We start from the raw sequence: 9,675 nt of genomic DNA on the forward strand, positions 1-9,675 counted from the left end.
CTGATGTTCTAATTTAAAGTTATTTTTTTTCATCTGTTGACATAGACCTGATATGACTTGCCACAAAGCTCCACGTTTGTCTCATCTGCCCAAAGGACCTTCACTCAGAAGCATTGTGGCTTGTTGATATGCATTTTAGCAAATTCCAGTCTGGATTTTTTATGGGTTTCTTTCAACAGTGGAGTTCTCCTGGGTCTTCTTCCATTGAGCCGACTGTCACTCAAAAAGCGATGGATGGTGTGATCAGACACTGATGTTCTTTGACCTTGGAGTTCAGCTTGTATCTATTTGGAAGTTCTCCTTGGCTTTTTGTCTACCATTCTCATGATCATAATCGGCTATATACAGGGAGGTTGGCTACAGTCCTGCGGACCTTACACTTCTTAATAATATTTGTATCTGTTGTCACAGAATCATCAAGCTGCTTAGAGAAGGTCTTAAGTGTCTTTGCCTTTTACACGCTTGTTTATAATTTCCTTTCTGATCTCCTCATACAACTCTCTCCTTTGCTTTTTTTGGTCCATGTCCGTGTGAGACACAGAATGACACCAAACAGCTGAGTGATGACTCTTCTCCATTTAAATCGGCTGAATGATTGATCGAATGATCGGAAACATGCATGAGACTAATTAAAGAAAACGGCTAAATTGAAAAATCACTTGAATCCAATTATTTAGGATCTTTTCTAGAGATACCAAGAAATGTGTCCAGGCCATTTTAGGATATCATTGTAGAATGAGCAACACTTGATCTCTTTTCTCACTTGCTTTGCTTTACTAGATGACTTATCAAAGCCTGGCAGGGGACAACAGCTTTTCATTTCATCATTTTCAGGAGGCATACAGCACTTTTTCAATGAGCTGTAAGGGGACCTACAAATTTGTCCAAGTCGGTTATTCCTTATATGTGAATGACTCCATATAGTTTTTAGAGATGCTTGAGAAAAATTTTTAATGTTATGTTTCCATGAAGAATGCACATAAATTTTCTGGTAGAATGGATGACCAAAGCTGGACCACAGGAAAGTATTAAATGTCCATGAAAAAAAATCACACGTTACTTGCTCACAATGAGTGTGTTTACATACAAACAAAAAAACTGGGATAAGGTGGGTAACCAGGTTAAGGTAGAAACAAAAAACCCCGTTTACATGCACGAGTCCGCTTGGGCAATTTCTCCTTTGGCGAGACGCTCTAATATCATGAAAATGTGTTTAAAAAAAAAAAAAAAAAAGATTAAACATCATCAATGGCCACCATGAATCCAAAATCAAACATGGAGCCAGTGTCTCCCAAGATTGTGCTTCAGCACTTAACACTGTATGTTCATCTCATCAACTTACCGATTTCTGAAATATTGAGACCGATTATTTCAACCAGGAAAAGGAATAAAGTGATTGCCTCAGGACATTTATTTTTGTGGATTCATCTATCATTTTCTACTGATGGCTGCAGGATGCGTGTATGATGCAAAGACTGGCGACCACAGACACGTGCAGACTACGAAATCTTTAAACTGCTTCTGGCTAAGGGATTACACAGCCACAGAACCAGGTTACTCTCCATGAAGTCTACGTGGGTTAACCCACTTTCTCAGAGACCAACATCCTAGTTTCAGTAACTGGAACACGTGTCATTTTTGAAATTGGCTTTTTGTTGATAGCCAGGTTATTAATGTGCATGTAACTACACTCATTGTGTAACACATGCACGGTTTTTGCTAAAATATTGTTAACTAAATAATTCTAGAAAATGAGAACAGTCCACCAACAGAAAGCTCTTTCACACCAGCTCCTGCTTTTGAATTGAAAACCCACCTCTCTCTCTCCCTCATTCACTGGTCAAGAGTCCTGTCTTTATTTCGGTTTGAGATTGTTTGCTGTTGCCCAGCGTTGGTTACTATTGGTTCCCTTTTTGTTTTCCATGAAATTTTTTTGTGAGCCATCAGTACAAGCTACACGTGGTAAGCAGCATATAAAAAATATGTAACATCTGGGTGGAGTATTCCTAAAAAGCATTTTGAGAAGGCCCAGAGGATACACGCTGTATAAACTAAACACTGACTGGCTCATGCAATAGGTTTCCATTGTCACACATATGTGCATGGGAGGCAGCTAAAGGACCTGAATGAAAATAATTCCATGCCAGACCAGGGGGTGGCAGAGTGTACTAACTCTTTCTCTCACCTCTCTACAGACCAGTTACAGGAAATTCCGCCTGGCTCCGATGACGTCACTTCCTGTTCCGGGCCTACTGATGACGTTGCTTCCTCCATTCTCCTTTAAAGCCGCCATCTTTGTGCCAGCGTGTCAGTTCTGTTTTGGACTCAGACCTATATGCCATTGAAACCAATTTTGCAGCCATTAAACAATATACGGGTGGCTGTCCTAAACCTGTTTATGGCTCTTGTCTATTCTTGTGATACCATCTTTTTGATTTTAGAAGATTAAAATGTCGGCGCATAAAGACTGTGCATCAGATAAACTGATAACTCTAAAGTTGAATGGAGTATGTGTGCGCTCTATGACGCACTGGCACCCCTCCTGGGATTTGTTTCTGTCATGTGTCTACTTCCAGGATTGGGTCCTGCTCATTTTTTTACCTTGACTTGAAATAAAAATGTTCTAAATATGGTAGGGAAATGGAAGGTGGCTCATATTGGTCTTGAGGTGGATCCCTGAGGTTCTAGAATGCATACAGAGAAACCAGTACATCAAGAAGTCAACTTTCCTCATGACCTTCATCTAAACCTATGTGAGAAATCAGAGCCTGTGTATCTGTGGTTCAGCCATACTTGACGTTATCATGAACTGTCATGAAGTTCAATATTTTTTTTATATTTGTTTGGTTGTCCCATCTCATGCTATGTATTACAAGATCATGAAGTGAGGGAACCCATCCTAGGTGTGCTGGACATCTTGTAGTAAGCTACCCCAGATAAGATTGCAGTGTCTCACAGTAAACCTCTTCCCAAGCTGGCCTTTACATTAAAAAAAGCAGCAGCAAAGTCGTCAAAGCCAACACGACCAACACCAAGCCTGTTCAGCTAAGAAGCAAACCATTAGAAGAGGCAGAAATCTTCACCAACCTGGGCAGTGTCATTCATAAGCAGGAAGGCACAAATGGCAATGTTAGGGCCACAATCGGTGAGGGTAGGGCAGCATTTCTGTGGGTGAAACACATTTGGATTTCTAAGGAGCTGAAGGTACAAATCAAGGTCAGGAAATCCAACACCAATGTTAAATCAGTCTTCCTTTATGGAGCGTAGACCAGGATGAGGACATTCAGGACAAGTAAACTTCAGACCATCATCAACACACGTCTATGAAGGATTCCCAAGATATAATGGCCCAACACCATTAGCAACAATGGACTTTGGCAGAGAAGAAACCAGATGTTTTTGATCTTAAAAGAGGAAATAGGAACAGATTGGATACACTCTCAGAAAGGCTCCCACCAACATCCCCAGACAGTTCCTGGTCTGGAATTCCCAGGGCAAATGGAAGCGAGGAAGGCAAGAAATACACGGTGCCGGACCTGGAGGCAGACACCATGAGGATGGACCTCACTTGGGATGGATTGGACACACTCTCAGAAAGTCTCCCACCAGCATCACCACACAGATCCTGACCTGGAATTCCCAAAACCAATGGAAGAGAGATAGGCAAGAACATGTGGTGTCAGTCACTGGATGGAGACACCATAATAATAATAATAATAATAATAATTAATTTTTTTTAATAATAATAATTTTTTTTTTTTTTTTTGCATTTATATAGCGCTTTTCTCACTACTCAAAGCGCTCAGCAATTGCAGGTTAAGGGCCTTGCTTAAGGGCCCAACAGAGCAGAGTCCCTATTGGCATTGACGGGATTCGAACCGGCAACCTTCCGATTGCCAGTGCAGATCTCTAGCCTCAGAGCCACCACTCCGCCATGAGAATGGACCTCACTTGGAATGGACTGGACACACTCTCAAAGCCTTCTACCAATACTACCAGACTGGTCCTGATCTGGAATCACCAGGGAACACAGAAATGAGGAAGGCAAGAAACAATGTGGTGCTAGGACCTGGAAGTAGACACCTTGAGGTTGAAACCTCCCAGCAACATCACCAGACACTTCCTGACATGGAATCCTCAGGGCAAATGGAAGAAAGGAAGGAAAGAAACATGTGGTGCCAAGACCTGGAGGCAGACACCATGAGGATGGACTTCACTTGGTGCCAACAGGAAAGAAAGGTGCAGGACAGAGACACCTGGAGGACAATTGTCAGCAGCCTATGCCTCAGGACGGGTAGAAGTCATATGTACAAAAGTAAGTGTCACACACCTCAGACTTACTCCTACTGGGCCAGTTAACCTGAATTCTATTGGTTTTCATTTTCGCAAAGACAAGTGTACAAAGAAAATCCAGCTGGAAATTGAGAGAACATGAAAACACCAAAATGGAGCTAGGAAGAAGTTACATTAACCATTCAGGCTTCCTTAGTTATTAGAAAACGTGCTCAATCAGCTAAGCAGTCAAGAGACCTCCAGAAGAAGGAATGGCATCTGCAGCCGTTACTCTCTGTTAACATGAAGCATCATATTCATATTTTATTGTCTTTATTAAAGTTGTACAGGGAGTACTTAAAGGTGGTTTGTGATGGTGGGAAGTGTGACGGATACAACCGTTCAAAGTCTGTAGCCTTTAAATCAATAGGGATGGCTGCGTACCTTCTGGCAATCATCTGCTCTGTAGATAAAGGATTAATAATGTGACTTCCATTAAATCATAAACATGTTCAGTCAGGTTGTCATTGCTCTTCTCACACTAAGCCTTCTCTCTTTTTTTTTGTGGAAAAAGTTTAGCCACCAAGGTGTGTATTCTTAGCGACAACGTATTTTTGAAGCTTTAATGCTTCGACATATTAAAAAAAAAAAAAAAAAACTGTTATAAATAACACGTAGAAGGCCTGGAAGGCTTACATGAATAAATACAGTATATTGGCAAAACAAACATACTTTTTAATGTCCTTCAAAGAAAAAAAAAATGAAAATCAGGTAACATGTAGAAATGGAATCAAGGCAACGTTCTTTAAATTTGAGCCTGCAGATCCCACAGGAGGACAGACATCAGAACACTCACTGAGGAATCGGAGCAGGCAGCGTTGGAAAGTCAAATGGAGAGCCTCTCAGAAATTGGCCAACAGAGTCCATTGCATTCGAGGAGAGGCGCTTTAAGACCATCCTGATAATCAGAGTTGGTAGAAATGACGCTCACTGCCGCAGCCCACTAAAAAGGGGGGAGGCTCAGGTGTTAGGTGTCCAAAGTTGGCCCATCACTGCAGCCCCTCTGCACCTCCTAGAAAGAAAGAGAGCACAGTCAAGAGAAGCCATGGAGTTGGGCTACAGTTTGGAAACATTCTGAATCTGGAAAGCAGCACTCAAGATCTGGGCTTTATATGACAGAGCACCAAAAATTAAGATGATAAAAGTCACTCATCTTCCTAGTTTGTGTCTTCTCAGACAGCTGAAGTCTGCAATGGAGGTCCTTAATAATCCCACTTAGACTAGTCCCTCAAACTTCTATAAAAGCCCCCAATAGGCAATTCAAGTCTACAGAAGTCACTCAAGTGTTTTCCGAAGTTCCTCTACTAGAAATGTAAACCTTTTGTAATGACCCACAACCTGATGGCATCCTAGCAGGGACCCTATCCCCCCCAAAACTTTAGAAAGCATATGCAAGTCTTTTTTTAATAGGGAAGCATTATAATGCCCCTTGCTGGAGTGTTTTATAAGGCACATTCATGTTTAACAGTGGTCTGCTATTAGAGGGGCAAGCTCTTTATAAGGACCCTCAATGAGAGACCTCCCTCCACCAAAACCTTCATAAGTCTCCATACTGAACACCCCCAAATGACCAATAGAGGCTTCCAACATTTTATTATGACCCCCCATCTCCTTATAGCACTCTAATTCCTTTACTGTGACCCTCCATTACATCTCATCAAAACTATTCATAGTAGTCATTACTGGGGACCTCAAGCTCTTTAACAGGTTGACTGAAGGCGAGTAAACCACAGCTTACAAAGTTATCAGAAAATGGTGCGAGCTGCACTAGTAGCCATGTTATAAGGGTCCATGCCAGGGACCCTTAATGAGGCATCCCAAACCTTTATAAAGACCTGATCACAGATTTCAAAAGTCATTAAAATCTTTTCTAAAGCTCCCCAACTAGAGATTTAATCCAAACCTCACCAGGGACCCTGTAAACCTACAAAAGGCCCCTATTTGACACTCCTACAAGAGTCCTAAGATTGCTTTTGAATTAGAGACCCCCAATCCTTTTGTGATGTATGCCACTTTCTTATAGTGGCATATAATGATCCCCATTACCAATCTCCCAAACCCTTCATAATTACTAATTTCTAAAATGAATGCACAATATTAAAATCACCTGAGTTAACCATTAGATTTGTTCAAAAAGGAAAGTGAACATTCATGTAAGCATTGCTTTTGTTTTAGAATGAACGTTCATCACAGGTAAATTAATGGACAGAATTATTAAGGATAAGATTGAGCAACACGTGGCAAGAACAGTCAGCATGGGTTCAGAAGAGAGAGATCATGTTTTACTGATGTAATGGAATTCAATGAGGAAGCAACAAAAGGGTCTGATTGAACTGGAGCTTTATAACACACTGGTGAGGCCTCATCTGGAGTCCTGTGTGCAGTTGTGGTCTCCAGGCTACAAAAAGGACATAGCAGCACTAGAAAAAGTCCAGAGAAGAGCAACTAGGCTGATTCCAGGAAAGATTAAAAGAGCTGAGACTTTTCAGTTTAATCAAAGGAAGATTAAGAGGTGACCTGACTGAAGAGTTTAAAATTATGAAGGGAATTAGTCCAGTGGATTGAGACTGTTACAGTGATCCCTCACTATATCGTGCTTTGCCTTTCGCAGCTTCACTCTATTGCGGATTTTATACGTAAGCATATTTAAATATATATCGCAGATTTTTTTCTGGTTCGCGGATTTCTGAGGACAATGGGTCTTTTAATTTCTAGTACATGCTTCCTCAGTTGGTTTGCCCAGTTGATTTCATACAAGGGACGCTATTGGCAGATGGCTGAGAAGCTACCCAACTTACTTTTGTTTCTCTTTCTCTCTCTCTCTCTTGCGCTGACTTTCTCTGATCCTGACGTAGGGGGTGTGAGCAGGGGGGCTGTTCGCACACCTAGACGCTACGGACGCTCGTCTAAAAATGCTGAAAGATTATCTTCACGTTGCTACCTTCTGTGTGCAGCTGCTTCCTGAAGCGACATGCTGCACGGTGCTTCGCATACTTAAAAGCTCAAAGGGCACGTATTGATTTTTCACTGTTTGTTTTTCTCTGTCTCTCTCTCTCTCTCTCTCTCCCTAATCCTGACGGAGGGGTTGTGAGCTGCCGCCTTCAACAGCTTTGTACCGGCGGTGCTTCGCATACTTAAAAGCCAAACAGCCCTATTGATTTGTTTGGTTTTCTCTCACTTTCTGACATTCAGTGCTCCTGACGCGCACTCCTTTGAAGAGGAAGATATGTTTGCATTCTTTTAATTGTGAGACAGAACTGTCATCTCTGTCTTGTCATGAATCACAGTTTAAACTTTTGAAAAAGAGACAAATGTTTGTTTGCAGTGTTTGAATAACGTTCCTGTCTCTCTACAACCACCTGTGTTTCTGCGCAAATCTGTGACCCAAGCATGACAATATAAAAATAACCATATAAACATATGGTTTCTACTTCGCGGATTTTCTTATTTCGCGGGTGGCTCTGGAACGCAACCCCCGCGATGGAGGAGGGATTACTGTATTTTAAAATGAGTTCATCAAGAACACGGAGACACAGATAAAAACTTAAGGGGAAATTTTGCATGAATATGCAAATGTTGCAGGATGTTTTTCTTTACACAGAGAACCATAGATACTTGGAATAAGCTACCAAATAGTGTGGTAGACAGTAACAACAACATTTATTTATATAGCACATTTTCATACAAAAAATGTAGCTCAAAGTGCTGTACATAATAAAGAAAAGAAAAATAAAAGACAAAGTAAGAATTAAAATAAGACAACATTAATTAACATAGAATAAGAGTAAGGTCCGATGGCCAGGGGGGACAGAAAAAAAAGGACTAAAAAGTAGGACTTTAAAGATATTCAAAGCGTGAGTTGATGTTTTTGAGAAGCATTAGGTGGATAGGACTGGTGAGCTTTGTTGGGCTGAACGGCCTGTTCGCATCTAGATCATTCTAATGGATATTCAGATTTGGATCCACACCTTCAATAAACTATTTGCCACCTGGAGAGACAGTTGTACAATTCTGCATTATATATACAAGAGTAAATCAATAATTACTTGCACTTTCATGATAATTTTGTTTAGTTGGCTGTATAGCTTTCTCCACACACATGCGGAAATGTGGTTTATCTGTATTCATAGTAGTCAAGTTCCACCTACGCTCCACTCCCCATTTGTACCAAAGAAAAGCAGCAAACACCTATAATTGGCTCAACTTGTACCAGGGACGAAATCCTCATCTGTTCATCACAATGAAAGATACAGACTTGCTCAGTGCTGTCGTTGATAGTAGACACCTGTCTGACCATTTTTAAACTTCTTAATCTATTCGTAAACACTTTGCTGTGGTAAAACTCTGCCACCATATTGGGCAGTAAGCCTCCTATGGATTTTGGCCAATAAAAAGAGATCACAACTCATTGCTCTTTGGAGCAAATGGATTGTGGTCATATTTACTCCTAGAAAATAACAAGTGAAACTGACAAAGTTGAAGCTTTGCAGTGACCCACGTTTTACGGGCCGAAATCCATAGAAAGCTTTTAACCCAATATCAAAACTGGGTTTTACCACAGCAAAGTGTTCACAAATGGATTGAGAAGTTCAAAAATGGTCAGACAAGTGCTAGGGAAGGAGGAGGAGCGGGATGCCCATCCACGTCCACTACCACCAACAACAATGAGCAAGTCCATACCCTGATTCGAAAGAACATAAGAGTATTATGACCCCTGGTACACCTTCATCCCGTAAAAAGAGGATCACTGCTCTCTTGGCTCTTCTTTGATGCAAACCGAAAGCAGAACGACCATGTTTAGTTCTAGAAAATAAGAGAAGAAACTGACTGATCATGGTTGAAACTTTACTACTGTGACCACAGAACACCACGTTTCCAAACGTGTGCAGGGGGAAAGCAGAACCAAACAAAACTATCACAAAAGTACAGACAATGATCAACTTTTCCTCAAACAATACAGTTGAACAATTCTGGGTTGGACATGTGCAGTTGCTTGCATTACCAACCGTGGAGGTTTTTCTTGGACTAATAACGTCTCATTCTGTCTCCTTTATTAAATTACTAGCAAAATACCATTATGAAAAAGAAAAGGAAATATTGGATGCGAGGAATAAATATAGTCTCCCCTGAGCCAGTTCCAGTGAAGACTGTTGCCTCAATGAGCTTCTTGTGCAGAGATTTGATCTGAAGCCTGGTGCCGTTACAAAGTTTTGGTGGTTGTAAGTATCGTAATAACATAATTGGTGCACCGACCTTCAAAAGTAGAGTATGCGGAGGCCTGCCCGGAGAATTAAGAGTGTGAAGAAACTAAATGAAAAGAAAGGAGTCACTAGCAGGAAGACG

The 9,675-nt window shown here is 41.1% G+C and overlaps 1 protein-coding gene across 1 annotated transcript in view; it reads right to left on the minus strand.

Annotated features, from left to right (window-relative positions):
- Positions 1 to 4,588: 4,588 nt before the first annotated feature.
- The window catches only part of dvl2 (dishevelled segment polarity protein 2), a 163,366-nt gene continuing 158,279 nt past the window's right edge, over positions 4,589 to 9,675 (minus strand). Inside the window, exon 17 of the mRNA XM_028798462.2 lies at positions 4,589 to 5,344. The gene's annotated coding sequence lies outside the window, so the exon portion shown is untranslated. The remainder of the gene's footprint in view (positions 5,345 to 9,675) is intronic.

This window comes from Erpetoichthys calabaricus, chromosome 3, assembly GCF_900747795.2.
Source record: "Erpetoichthys calabaricus chromosome 3, fErpCal1.3, whole genome shotgun sequence".
Taxonomy (NCBI): Eukaryota; Metazoa; Chordata; class Cladistia; order Polypteriformes; family Polypteridae; genus Erpetoichthys; species Erpetoichthys calabaricus.